Source organism: Panthera onca (genome assembly GCF_046562875.1).
Source record: "Panthera onca isolate mPanOnc1 chromosome E1 unlocalized genomic scaffold, mPanOnc1 haplotype 2 h2.Chr16_ul_7, whole genome shotgun sequence".
NCBI classification, from domain to species: domain Eukaryota; kingdom Metazoa; phylum Chordata; class Mammalia; order Carnivora; family Felidae; genus Panthera; species Panthera onca.
This window is the reverse complement of record NW_027675821.1, coordinates 387,148-402,626: the sequence shown is the minus strand read 5'-3', so window position 1 is coordinate 402,626 and position 15,479 is coordinate 387,148. Positions and strand designations below refer to the sequence as shown.

The 15,479-nt window shown below is 35.9% G+C and overlaps 1 pseudogene; it reads right to left on the bottom strand.

The window, feature by feature from the left end:
* LOC145715189 (EF-hand calcium-binding domain-containing protein 13-like) overlaps positions 1–15,479 on the bottom strand; it is a 98,954-nt pseudogene that overhangs the window by 43,370 nt on the left and 40,105 nt on the right.

The following is a 15,479-nucleotide window of genomic DNA, read 5'->3' as shown; positions in this document are numbered from 1 at the left end:
TGATACTTTGGAATATATGCTTCACAAATTTGGGCAGTATTCCCTCCATTAAATTTAAACAAATTTTTACTGCAATGAAAGCTTTAATGTTTATTTTTGAGAGAGAGAGAAAGGCACAGCATGAGTCAGGGAGGGGCAGAGAGAGAGGGAGACACAGAATCTGAAGCAGGCTCCAGGCTGTCAACACAGAGCCAGACATGGGGCTCAAACTCAGGAACGGCGAGATCATGACCTGAGCCAAAGTGGACCCTCGATCAACTGAGCCACCCAGGTGCCCATGCAATAAAATTTTCTTAAAATAACTTAGAAACACATAGAATTATTAAGGGGGTCGACAGGTATGCATGCGGGTGTGTTTTTGTGTAAATTTTGGAACAAACTAAACTCAAATAGATTTTCTCTAATAGAAGATTAGGATAGGGAAAGTGAGGAAGCTGGGCAGTGGAGGGCATTAAAGCCATTATCAGGAGTTAATCGACTTTAGGCAGTCACTGGATGTCATTATGGATTACTAAACAAAGAAATGATCAAAATGATGTCTGAATTAGATGATTCTTAAAATGATTCTTAAAAAGGTAATTTTTATGTATAAATATGTAGAACAAGATATATGATACTATCTTGTGAAAGGAATTTTTAGATGAAAAAAATTCTCACTTAAAAGTAAATAGCTTTACTGGGCACCTGGGTGGCTCAGTTGGTTGGGCACCTGACGTCAGCTCACGTCATGATCTCATGACTCATGGGTTTAAGCTCTGTGTTGAGCACTGTGCTGACAGCTCAGAGCCTGAAACCTTCGGATTCTGTCTCCATCTCTCTCTGCCCCCTCCCACTCTCGTTCTCTCTCTCTCTCAAATATAAATAAACATTAAAAAATTTTTTTTAAAAAAGTAAACAGCTTGTGAGTGATGTCAGTAAGATGGTTGAGTAGGATGCCCTGGACCCTTCTTCTCCCCACAAACACACTGATTCAGCAGAAATTAAAAAATAAATTCCTTTTGTGAGAAATTAGAAACTAACGGACAGGCTCTTGTATCCCAGGAGAATGCAAAACCAGACGTACTGAAGCTGGTACAGAGATTTGGGACACCCTCCCACAAGTGCTGCCTCCAATGCAGCACCATATGATCCAAAAAAGACTCTAGCTCCCAGCTTCAACCAAGGGGAAGAAGAGTTTGGTCCACATATCCAGAAATTCAGCTTTTCCAAAATGCCTCCCCAGAAGATTGGCGTCTGTTTTGCCAGCCTTGGAGCTCTGATGGGTCTAGCACAGTCCAGTATTTGGGGTAGAATAAAGCGATGGCTTGGGCTGGTAGAAAGCAGTGATCTTCCCCTCTGTTCAGCACAGGATTAGATTAAAATTCCGAGCTGTTAGTTTCCTCCTGGAGAGGTAAAGAGTTTATCCAGCACATCAACTTTTTCAGGGCGTCCCAAAGAACCATCAGCTATCTTGTCAGTCCTAGAGCCTGGGGAAGGAAAAAGGTGGTAGAGGCCTAGGGCCTATCAGGCTGGGCCGATGGGTGGGGGTCTTCTCCTGTATAGGGACAGTATGTGAGGACTGGGAGAGCTGCCTGCTTTTTCTCTTGCACAAACACCAACACAGAAAGTCCAAATGGAGATTTAATGACTAAAAAATATGATGACTGAAATTAAAAGTTCAGTGGATGGACTCAACAGCTAAAAGGAGGAGAGAAAGGTAAGAATCAATGAATTGAAAGCAACTGAAATCATCCAATGAACAACACTGAGAAAATAAACTGAAGAAAAAAATGAACAGTTCCAGAGACCTGTAGGAATATAAAAATGATCTAACATTTGTGTCCATCAGAGTCCCAGAAGAAAAGAGACTTAAAAAGGCACTCAAAGAAATAATGCCTGCACACTTCCCAAATTTTTATCAAGAGACATTAACCTACAGATCCAAGACGAAAGTGGACCTCAAACAGGATAAATCCAAAGAAATCCATGTCAAGATCCATCATAATTAAACTTCTGAAAACTAAAGACAAGGGAACATTTTGAAAGCAGCCTAAGAAAAACACTATAGGGAAAGAAAACCAATTTGAATGACAGAATTTCCAGCAGAAACCATGGAAGCCAGAAATAAGTGACACAATATTTTTCAAGTGCTGAAAGTAAAGAACTATCAACGTAAAATCCCATATTCAGAAAAACTATTTTTCAGGAATGAAGAGGAAATCAAGATGTTCTCAGATGAGAGGAAACTAAAAGAATTTGTTGTCAATAGACCTAAGAATGGATAAAGGAAGTTCTTAAACAGAAAATAAAGGATAAAACAAAAAAACTCTGGAATATCAAGAAGGAAAAAAGAAAATGGTAAGTCAAAATATGGGTAAATATAGTAGGCTTTCCTTCTCTTGAATTTTTTAATCAAGTCTGATGGTTGAAGTAAAAATAATACCACCTGATGTGGTTTTAAATATATATAAGGAAATATTTAAGGTAATTATATCATAAAGGAGGGAGGGATGTATATGGAGATAAGGCTTCTGTATTTCACTTGAACTGGAAAAATGATGACACCAATAGTGTGATAAGTTATGTATATATACCTGAAGCAACAACTTTAAAAGAGATATACTCTGAAACACTATAGATAAATCAAAATGGAATTCTAAATATGGGCAAAAGATTTGAATATATATTTCACCAAAGATATATGAACAGCTAGTAAGCATGTGCAAATAAACTTGACATTATCAGTCATTAGGGAAATGCAAAATTAAAACCATAATGAAATTCCACTACACAATTATTAATTATAATGATTATAAACAAAAAGATAATACCTAAATGTGGAGGATAGGAAGAAACCAGAATCCTTACACATTGCTGGTGAGAATGAAAATGGTATAGCCACTTTGGAAAACAGTTTGGTAATTTCTTTAAAAGTAAAACATAAATTTACCATATACACTAGCAATTATTCTCCTAGGAATCTACCCAAAAGAAATGGAAACATGTCCACAGAAAGACTGCAATGCAAATATTAATTTCAACATTACGCATACCAGTCCCAAACTGCAAATAAGCAAAGGTCATACATTGGTGAATCATCAACAAAATGGAATATACCTATAAAATGTAATATGGACTTATTTAACCATACAAAGGAACAAACTACTGATACATACAACAACATGAATTAGCCTCAAAAAAAGTGAAGTCAGGCACAAAAGACCACATGTTTTATGATTTCATTTATATTAAATGTTTTTTAAAAAAAGGCAACTTTATGGAAACAGAAAGCAGATCAGTGGTTGCCTGGGAATGGAGGTAGAGATTAATGATAAATGGGCACAAGAGAATTTTAGGAGTGAAGGAAACGTTACAAACCTGGATTGTGTCCACTTCTGATTATATATCCCAAAGAATTGAAAGCAGGGGCTCAAAGAGGTATTTGCATACCCACATTCACAGCAGCACTAGTCACAATTGCCAAGAGGTAGAAGCAACACAGGTGTCTATTAATGGATGAATGGACAAACAGAATGTGGCATATACATGCAATGTGATATTAGCACGAAAAGGAAAGAAAAATCTGGCACGTGCTACGACATGGATGAATCCTGAGGGCATTATGATAAGTGAAATAAGCCATTCATTCACAAAGACAAATACTATATGATTCCACTCAAGTATCTGGAGTAGGCAAATTCACAGAAACAGAAAGTAGAATGATGGTTGTCAGAAGCTGGAGAGGCACAGATGGGTAGTTGTTGTTCACTGGGTATAGAGTTTCAGTTTTGCAAGATGAAAAAGTTCTAGAGATTCGTTGTACAACCGTGTGAATATACGTAACCCTAATGTTATTGAACTGTACAGTTACAAATGGTTAAGATGACAAATTTTATGTTACGTGTTAGATACCACCATTAAAAATAAATTTTAGGGGCACCTGGCTGGCTCAGTCCAAAGAGCATGAGACAATTGATCTTGGGGTTGTCAGTCTGAGCCCCATGTGGAGTGTAGAGATTATTTAAATAAATAAAACGTTAAAATAAGATAAATTTTAAAAACAGTATAACGGGGGAAATGGGAGGGAGAAGTCGGCTACAACCACGACACTACTTCACAAAACAGCAATGAAACGGTGACTAAGTTCGTGAATGAATGATTACAAGGTAAAGCACTCAAGAAATTTGCTAATATTGTCTTTAAGAACACCACTTAAGCAATTCATCATAACTGACAAATTATAATGTAGCTTTTTTTTTAAGTTTATTTATTTTGAGAGAGAGAGAGCACACAGGGTAGGGGCGGAGAGAGAAAGAGAGAATCCCAAGCAGGCCCTGTGTTGCCCACAAGAAGTCCAACACAGGGCTTGAACTCACAAACTGTGAGATCATGACCGGAGCCGAAACCAAGAGTCGGACGCTTAATGGACTGAGCCACCTAGGCGCCACAATAATGTAGTTTTTAACATGAGACTTCATGTAAGTATAAGAGAAAAATCTCTTCCTTTGGATTAATTTTTCTCTATCTGAGAAATCCTTTGGGAAGACACAAAAAGCTTATCTTTCATTTTTAGCATATGAATAAACAAAAGGAAATAAAAACAGCAAGGCTTAGTATCTTTCATTTCTCATTTTAATCTTGCTGAAAAATATTTAATTATTTGCATAAAAACCCAAATCATTGCAAGCAAAATTTTTAACAAACTGATTGTGGTGTTGATTGTATGACTCTATACATTTCATGAAAATTAGTGCATGAGTGAGTTTTATGTATGTAAATTATAGCTTAATACAGTTTTTTTAGAAATGTTCTAAAACAAGGGAAACAAAACCAGTATTTCATTCAAACAAGTTCCTTATAAAAAAATTAAAAATCAAATCACCCATCAGTTGCTAAAAATGGGGCTAATCACCTGTTGGAATCCCTCATTACCTTACTATACATTTATGTAGTACTTTACAGTTTTTAAAATCCATCTAACAATTCTGTGAGGGAAGCAAGTTAGCTATCACTACCCTAATACATCAAGTTTTCATGGCTTGCCTGAGAATTTCAGAACTATTAAGTATCTACCCAAAAAGCAAACTCAGTTCAGTTGAACCTCTTTTCAACCTAACCACTTCTTTCCTCCAAATCATTTTAAAATAAATTTCCTACCTACCATCACATTCAGGAAGACTTTGCTCCTTGGAGAGAGCGCTCATAAAGTCATCTAACTTCACCATTCCATTTCCTGTAAAATAAAGACTTTAGATCATGCATTCTTTATATTTTTGCATAAAAGGTAAATTCATAGTTTCATACAACTATGAAAAAAATTACTTCTTCACTTCATCATAATTCTATTTCTCCTTTCATATCCTGTCTCCCTAGATGAGTCTCTGAATTAGGTCAGTTCGTTTCATTTTGATAATTACTCAATAATTTTTAAATACCTATTATAAAGTGCAATGGACTGAGCTAGGTCCTCAATTTTTGATAGATATAGGAAAAAGGAAAGGTGACCATATAGATGGACCATGAGAAACTTAAGGAGTCTATTTCATACCATCATGAAAACCCAGTCAAAATGCTATCCATTAAGACACCTTGACAATACTGACCAATCCTGACAGACCCAAGTGTCCCCATTACTATCAGCTGATCCAATTAACTACCTATTTTTAGATATACACCCTCCACAGTGATCCTACCAATCCTGATAAGCAACATGAAAGGGCTCAATAATTTTAGTAGCACCTACACCTTAGGTTTTTTTTTTTTTTTAATCTTCTTTCCCATTTGCCTTAGCTAAGAAATTTTGCTCAGGTTCTAAGAATTCATTTCTAACATATTCCCAAGTCAGTCTTTCCCCAAAATGTTGCCTCTGCCCTCTCCTCAGCTGAACTTCTGTTGTGGATGGGTCTTACTTAATGATAAAACAACTTCTCCAATACAAAAGCTCTTCCTGGAAACTTAAAATCTGCCTTGAACTTAGGCTGGTGACTGGGATATGCTATTTAACATCTAGATGCTAATCATCTGCCTTGATTGGTTAAGTACCATTAGCCCTAAATTCCTAGTTGTAGCACTTCCTTACCATTTTGGAATCTCCGGTTATTTCTTCTTGGATGCTTTAGGCTATTTGCTCAGAGATTTTTGTACCCCTTGGATTTTGTGCTCTTATTGCCTGAACCTCCCTACAACTGGGCCAGCCTTTCCAGTACCTGTCCCATACGGGAAGGCATAGCTAGGGATAGTGATAGAGTGTTACATAACAATTCTGAGATATAAAAGGCCTAGTCCCTCCAAACCAATGCATTAGGGCAGATTTTCCAGGAATTTTTTTTTCCACTTTCCATTTTTATATCTGTTCTTTTAGAATCTTCTTTAGCATGGCCCATTCTGTTCCATTCCTAGTTGAGAACTTACTCCATCATTTAATACTATCCCATAAAAGTATCTAATTTTTTCAAAAAGTTTGGTATTATCAGTCTCACCATTTTGAGTAGTCTTTGCCACAATCTCCTTGAACTCTTTGTCTGATAAAGTAACTCCTATTGAAGGCAAAATGGATTGAAGTTCTTCTGCAGCAATGTAATTTTCTTGGAGTTTATTGATAGCTTCACAGATGTTTTGTAAATATACAAAATGTAGAAGACTATTCAGCCACAGAATTTATGTGTCTTAAGCAATAATTAGCCCCCAAAGTCTTTAGCAATTAGAAAACAAGTTTTATCTAATTATTATTACCTCATATGACTGCTTTTTTCTTCATATTTCTGTTGTAGCTTACATTATACCTAAATATTTCCCATATAGCTCAAACAGAAAACAATCTTGAAGTTCTATAAATGTTTATAAACTACTTGTTTGGAGGAACAGCCTGTTCCAGTGACCCAGCCAATGCTGCTTGGTTCTGATTAAAATATAATGAACGAGTTCAAGAGATCACAACAACAAAGTGTTTTGTCTAAATTCCAGGATTCCAAGCAAACAATGAGAGTTCTTCCCCTTCCCATCATTTTAGGCTACATGTTTTCAGTTCACAATCTTCAAAATCATAAAATCTTAGCAGTAGATACGCATGGCCGTCATGAGTCCCCTAATATCATGCACTGAGATAGGCATAGTATCACTTCTCTGTAATTCCCACCAAAAATGCATAACCTGAACTTACGAAGAAATATAAGGAAAACCCAAAACGAGGGACATTTTACAAATTAACTAGTCAATACTCTTCGAAAGTGTCATGGTCATGAAACTATCCTAGATCAGAGGAGACTAAGGGACACATGACAACTGAATGTAACGTGTGATCCTAGATGAGACCTTGAACCAGGAAAAATACATTTATGGACCAATTGAAAAAAATTGAATAAGGTCTTCAGATGAAATAGTAAATAATATTGTATCAGTGTCAATTTCCTGATTTAGTTCACTGTACTGTGATTATACAAGATCTTAATACCTGGGAAAACGAGATGAAGAGTATATAGAAATGTCTTTCCCTTTGTGTAATTCTTATGATTTAAAAATTATCATAACATGAAAAGTTAAAAATGTTTTTAAAATGTATATCAAATGACAGTCACATTTCAGAAATGCTCAATTACCATCAATTTATCTTGAGAAGTTATACCAGATAAACTATTTCACACTTCTCTTTACAAAGAATATTAAGTATGGCAAAGGTTGGCGACACCAGCAAGATAGATAAGCACTTTCTTCCACAGGCTGCTTCTACCCATGGGCTAAATGCCTACTATTCCACTGTTCCTTTAACAAGTGTTTTAATCTTACTGGAATATAAAGAACTCAGAATTAGGAATGAGGCACAGAGTAATAGTAGTGTATCAGTAAAGGAATCAGAAAGAACATTGTTGTGCCTCCTTAAAAGAGCACATTTTCTGTTCAACTGAGTTGTTTAAAATTTGTATTACTGTGTAAGAACCACTAGTATTTCACTAAGCACTCATTTTAACAATTACCTTCAATATTAAATGCAATAAAAAGATAAGTTTCTTTCAAGAAAATAAACAACTTGAGTAACTTCAGCCAAGGACTATAGGAAGGAGTATTTAATTAAGTTCCAAACACAGGACTTCTGTGATAGAGGTACCACGGAAGGAGGAAACTATATATTGGTTGGAAAACCTTGCTCATCTTTGAGAAAGACCATAAAGCCCTGGGGACCCAAACTGTAAAATAGTAGTTATTTTATCTTTCTTCATATTCCCATGTCCAAAAGAGATGATATCTGAAGCATTATCATATCATGTTGGATATGGATATCATATATTTAAATTACGGAACCTGAACAAAAATTTCACATAGACTCCTTACATATTTAGTTTAAAAATTATAAAATAAGCATTTCCAAAAGAAAACAGGCCCTCTATTTCTAGGGAACTTGAGTGAGTTGAATTAATCTCTGAATAAACTTCTTGGTCAAAGTTAGGCATCTGAAAAAGGGAACACAACCATCTAAAAAGGCACAACTTAAAACCACTGTGTTGTATACACTGATCTATATACCAGAAGTGGTGATTACTCAATAGCACTGACAAATGAAATGCAAACAACTGTCTAATCAATGGTTAATTCAGCTTGTTTCTGTGATGACTCAAGAACTCAAGGACCTATATTTTGACTTACATATATGATACTGACCCAGAGCATTCACTGCAATCTTTTCTTTCGACGAAACCCGTTTTAGGAGGCTGGAATGCCTTCTCACAGCTGGCTTCTGAAGTTTCGGGATACTAAAATTATCACTTTTATCCAGAGACTTTTTGAGGCTTGTAATGCTCTTCAAGCTATGTGACGTAGACTTTGAGTCATGAATTTCAATCTTCTCTGAACTTTTCTTAAAGTTTATGCCATCCTTTGAATATGGTTCCCAGAATCCTGTATCACTGCTATCAACCCCATTTAGGAATTTTTTTATTTGCAAAGGATTTTTTGATCTTTTAAGTTCAAGGTAATCATTATCCTCCATAATTTTATGATATTGGAGGTGTTTTCCATTTAACTTTGGGAATAATGATGGTTCACGTAGTCTGGAAGAGAAACTGCTTTTCATCCTATACTGTGGATAACATTCTGATATATTTGATAACTTTCTGTTTGAGGTAGATTCATCCAAGGCAGATGATTCCATACCTGCTAAGCAAGAGAAACATATTTAATTATTCTATTTACCTGTACCATTTGTAATAGTTTTTAAAAAGTAACAACTAAGTCCTCATGAAAACTATTCAAGAAATTATCAATTGCTTAAATAAACAAAGTTTAAAAAGTTAAATAAGGTTAATATGTTGAAAAACTAACAGAGCTGATAACTAAGACTGAAATATTAACTAGGTTAAATATAATCTTCTGGTTTAATATATTTAAATTCTTTTATCCAAAGCTATTTGAAGTTGCACCAAATCAAAAGTGATAGCCTACTGAAGGTTGTAGTTCTCATTCCCCACTCTGCCAATTTTGAAAGATTATAGGCTAAATATGCCAATACAGCTACAAATCCCTTAGTTATGAGCATACTGAAGTATAAGGAAGTTGGAGTGGGGAAATTTTTATTTATAAAATCAGAATACAGGGGCACCTGGGTGGCTCAGTTCGTTGGGCATCCCAGTTCGGCTCGGGTCATGATCTCACTGCTCATGGGTTTGAGCCCCAGATTGGGCTCTGTGCTGACATCTCAGAGCCTGGAGCCTGCTTCAGATTCTGTCTCCCTCACTCTCTGCCCCTCCCCCACTCACGTTCTGTCTCCCTCTCTCTCAAAAATAAACATTAAAAAAATTGTTTTTCATTTAACATCAGAATACAAATATTTACCCTCCTAAAGATTCTCAGTACTTGTGGGAAAAAATAGTTTGTATATAAAATAACCTCTTCAGAAAAATATTAATACAATGTCCCACTGGGGCTTCCTTTATAAAATTCATCTGATGGCTCAGAATAGTACCTTACATTTGAATAACACATTTTAAAGTATTTCAAATGTTATAATACTTGATTTTATGATAGACTATTATTCTCCTCTTAGAAGTTTAAAATATGTTTGATCATTGAAGGCAAAACTTATAAAACATTGTCTGAAGTTTTCAGTGTGTATAGTGGTAATACATAATAAAATTACAGCTTAACAGAGGGAGGGTAAAAAGATCTATATAAGGGTAAAACTTCTATATTCCACTTGAAGTGGTAAAATATTTATTTTAGCATACTAGAAAAGGTTAAGTATGTATACTATAATCCTTAAAACAACCACTGGAAAAATACAGAGATATAGTGAAAATACATATAGAATAAATTCACATACTAAAAAAATGCTCCCAAAAAAAGAAGGGAGAAAATGGTTGAAAAACAGAGGAAAAAATAGAAAACAAATAATAATATGGTACACCTGGTCTGAATGTATAAGTAATTACATTACATATGATCTAAACACTCCAATTAAAATACAGGAATTATACAAATAAATACAAAAAACATCACCCAACTCTGTGTGGTTTACAAAATACTTCAAAACTGGTGATATAAGAAGGTTAAAAGTAAAAGGATGGAAAATACTTACCATCTAAGCACTAATCAAAAGAAAACTGGAGTTATATTAGAATCAGAAAAAGTAAACTTGAGAGAAAAGAAAATTACCAGTGATCACATACATATTGCATAATGATAAAAGAATCAGCTCACCAAGAAGATAGAACTATTCTAAATGTGAATTCACCTAGCAACAGAGATTCAAAATGCATGAACCAAAACCTGACAAAACTGAAAGGAGAAATAGACAAATCTACAATTATATTTGGAGACAATATTCCTTTCTCTATAACAGAACTAGTAAAAAAAAATCAGCAAGGATTCAGAAGAATGAATAACATGAATTATTATGCATGGGAGTGGGTATGTGATTATTAGTAATATCTATGTCAGAAAAGAAAAATTAATGAAAAAACTTCCACATCAAAGACAAAATTAGAATTCAAAATAAACTTTGAAACGTTCAGGTAATAATAGCAAATTGAACAGCCTTCAAACACTCCATTTAAACTAAGGAATTTTGGGGATGCCTGGCTGGCCCAGTCAGTTAGGTGTCCAACTTCAGCTCAGGCCATGATCTCGCGGTTTGTGAGTTGGAGCCCCACATCAGGCTCTGTACTAACAGCTTGAAGCCTGGAGCCTGCTTTGGATTCTGTGTCTTCCCCTCTCTCTGCCCTCCCCGGCTCGCTCTCTCTCTCTCTCTCAAAAATAAACTAAAGGAATTTTTAAAACATCACAAATCCATAATAACAAAAAAGAAGAGGAAAAGAAACTACTACAATTAAATTTTGGAATCTGGAAAGCTGATGAACTTAGTAGACCTGAAAAGGCTGAACCATAAGGCAGAATGGGGAAAGCCAAGAAGCAACCCAGTTCATAACACAAAAACTCCAAAAGCTCATAAATTAGTAGCATTTAGGTATCTCTAAAAGTGAGGGTAAGAGTGAAGCTAAAAAGAAAGAACTGGTTAAAATCCCTTTAAGTAGTAATTTGATACCTAGGGTCTCTTCACACGGCCAGATATTCACTTTTATCCACTGGGCACAGCCAGTTATTGATCTTCTCCTACTCCAGCAGGAAAGTGACAATTCATCAGAAAGGGTTAAACACAAGGGCTCTGGATTATGGAATACTAAACACAATAGAGGGTAGGAGTATTACCTGCAAAACTCGGAGGGAGGCTTACACTGAATAATGGGAACTTCAGTCTTTCGTCTTATTTAACACCTGGAATTCTATGAAGCAAGGCTATACCTGCGGGAAGGATATTCAAAGTTTCTTTGAACACTCTGACCATCTCAAAAGGAAATATACCCTAAAGACAGTCATATTAAGGGTTTTCCAGGCAAATAGCCCAGCCAGACCACCCGATAGCAGGGTTTCTCAGTCTCAGCAGTACAGGCATTTTGAGACAGATACTTCTTTATTGAGAGAGCTGTCCTGTGTATTGTAGGATACTCAGAAGCATCCCTGGCCTCTCACCACTTGATGCCAGTAATACAGATTGTGATGACCAAAAATGTCTCCAAATGTTTCCAAATGTTCCTGGGGGAAGGGGAAGTTCGGGGCGGGGGGCGGGGGAAATCTCCGAATCATCTCTGGTTAAGAATCATTATCCTACAATGGAACTGGAGAGTGTGATGCTAAGTGAAATAAGCCATACAGAGAAAGACAGATACCATATGGTTTCACTCTTATGTAGATCCTGAGAAACATAACAGAAACCCATGGGGGAGGGGGAGGAAAAAAAAAAAAAAAGAGGCCAGAGTGGGAGAGAGCCAAAGCATAAGAGACTGTTAAAAACTGAGAACAAACTGAGGGTTGATGGGGGGTGGGAGGGAGGGCAGGGTGGGTGATGGGTATTGAGGAGGGCACCTTTTGGGATGAGCACTGGGTGTTGTATGGAAACCAATTTGACAGTAAATTTCATATATTAAAAAATAAAAAAAATAAAAAAAAAAAAAAAAAGAATCATTATCCTACAGCTCATAATCAGCTAGTTTTGCCCTCAGTCTCAGAGCTTCCAAATAGCTTTTGAGTTCACCATTCTCAAATATGAGTAGACAACCAAAGATCACCAGATATTTGAGGAACACTCCTAAAATGAAAAACAAACAGAAAAAAATACCTTGGAGGAGACAGAATATGAATGAAAAAGGAAATCTCAAAAGCATTGCAACAGAAGTTCTTAGTTGCAACAGAAGATATTGTTTGTGGAACAATAGAAATGCTCATGAAATAAGAGGAGGATATTATAATAAAATAACAGAGGGGAAAGAAATTATTGGAAATTTAAAAGTACAAATGAAAAACTAAATAGAAGCATTGGAAGATAAATTTAAGGAACTCTCTCAGAAAACATAACAAAGAGTGGCACCTGGGTGGCTCAGTCAGTTAAGCATCCGACTCTTGATTTCGGCCCAGGTCATGATCTCACAGTCGTGAGATTGAGCCCTATGTTGGGTTCTGCGCTGGGTGTGGAACCTGCTTAAGATTCCCTCTCCCTCTCCCTTTGCCCCTCTTCCACTCTCACTCATGAAATAAATAATAAATAAATAAAGCATAACAAAGAGATAAGAGAAAAAGGTTAAAAAAAAAAGGAATCATCCCATTATGTCACATATCCAAATATCAAGAGTTCCACAGAGACAGAAAAAATAGAGGAAAGGAAATCATCAACAAATTATTTTAATTTTCCAGAATCAAAGGACGCTGTATTCAGCACAATCGTTACAAAGAAACTTCTTTCAAGGAGACTTTCAGAAGACTAGAAAATATCCTATATGCTTGAAAAAAAAAAAAATCAGTGTCAAAGTCAAGAGTCAGAAAATTTTGCACTTCAATGGCAATACTGAAAAGTAGAAAACATAGAAAATTATTTACAATCTAGAATTCTGTACCCAAACTATCAATAAAATATGAAGACAGAATCTGTCATAGGAGGAGAGAAGTGAAAAGTCTCCAGCATGTTAATGAAGAAACATCTCAAGATGACAGTTGCACACAAAATGTAGAGGGCAACAAATTCATACTGAAGAACATCAAAATACTCTAAAGAAGATTTCTTCAAGAAGACAAAACTACTAGAATACCTTGTGCAGACAAACTTACGAAGAGGATATTTAGACAGTTGGCAGAGTCTAAGCTTCAATCAGTAATATATATACTTTTTTTTTAAACCAAGCAAATAAGTAAATAAGACAACTCAAAGAGGGAAAAATTGTACAGAAAGAGAAAGCAGCCACAAGATACTTACATGTGGCTCAGCAGCGAATAGTGTGTACATAAATATATTAACATAAATACAGAATTAAAACTTACTCAATTACCCTATGACTATATTAGGAGGATGGATAGGTATGGGAAGTGGATATGGTGGGGACAGGGAAAATGAAACAGAGCTAAATCCTTATTTTTCATATTAAGGAGTTTACTAGGTCTACCCAAAATTTTAAAAAATCAACAAGAAGCAATACAAACATGTTATTTACAGTCATGAAAACAAATATCAGGTAATCAGCTAAAATGTTTGCCTCTGGAGAAACTGAGGAAAGGATCAGGCAAGAGGCTGCTCTATTTGTAGCAAGTTTATTAGAACTATATAATTCTTTTTTCTAATCTTTTTAAATCTTTATTTATTTTTGAGGGAGGCAGAGACAGACTGTGAGCAGGGGAGGAAGAGAGAGAGAGGGAGACACAGAATCCGAAGCAGGTTCCAGGCTCTGAGCTGTCAGCACAGAGCCCAATGCGGGGCTCGAACTCATGAACCGTGAGATCACGACCTGAGCTGAAGTCAGACACTCAACCAACTGAGCCAAATTGAGCTTAAAATTATACACATAGATAATCTTGACCAAAGGATGTCCGGACAGAGAAAGAAAAGGGAGTGACACCATGTGTAATAGGAAGAGATTTTTAAAAACATACTTAATGGAGAAAAACAAAACTAATCATGAATGATACTGAATAATATACTAAAAACAATTTTTAAAAAATGTTTTAATGTTTATTTATTTTTGAGACAGACAAAGCACAAGCAGGGGAGGGTCAGAGAGAGAGAGGGAGACACAGAATCTGCAGCAGCCTCCAGGCTCTGAGCAGTCAGCACAGAGCCTGATGAGGGGCTCGAGCTCACGGACCATGAGATCATGACCTGAGCCGAATTTGGACATTTAACTGACTGAGCCACTCAGGCACCCCTATATTAAAAATTTTTAACTGTCAATGTCAGGATGTCAGAATGACCCACAAATTGCAAATTACATTTTTTTTCTTAGTGTTATTATTTTGTTTTAAAGTTGACTTCATGTTGCAAAATATTAAGGGAAAGATAAAAGAAAATTATGGTAGTTACATAATCAATACTGATTAGGTATATTTAGGATTTAAACTTTTATCTAAAGAGTTAGAGTAATGGGGGGGGGGTGCACACGGGTGGCTCAGTCGGTTAAGCGTCTGACTTCAGCTCAGGTCGTGATCTCGCAGTCTGTGAGTTCGAGCCCCGTGTTGGGCTCTGTGCTGACAGCTCAGAGTCTGGAGCCTGTTTTGGATTCTGTGTCTCCCCCTCTCTTTCTGCCCCTCCCCCGCTCACGCTCTGTCTCTGTTGCTCTCAAAAAATAAGTAAAACATAAAAAAAAATTTAAAAGAGTTAGAGTTAATGGGGTCAGAGAAGGCTTTCAGATTCCATATGATAAAACCTACAAATTAGGATTTAATTTAAAGGCAATTTATTTATAAATAAAACTTGCTGTAGCAACAAGAGCTCACTTACAAAAATCTTCATACTGGTGCTGTAGTTCATCCAAAATAAATAGAATATCTCTAATATCCACCATGTGGTTACCTGTAATAGAAAGAGTAAGTTCAAGTGCTGTTATTTCTTTTTTGAACACAAATCTAGTTTCCATCCCATTCTAATACAAAAACAACACAGAGATGTGTGAAAGTAGGAACAGAGGTTGTGAATA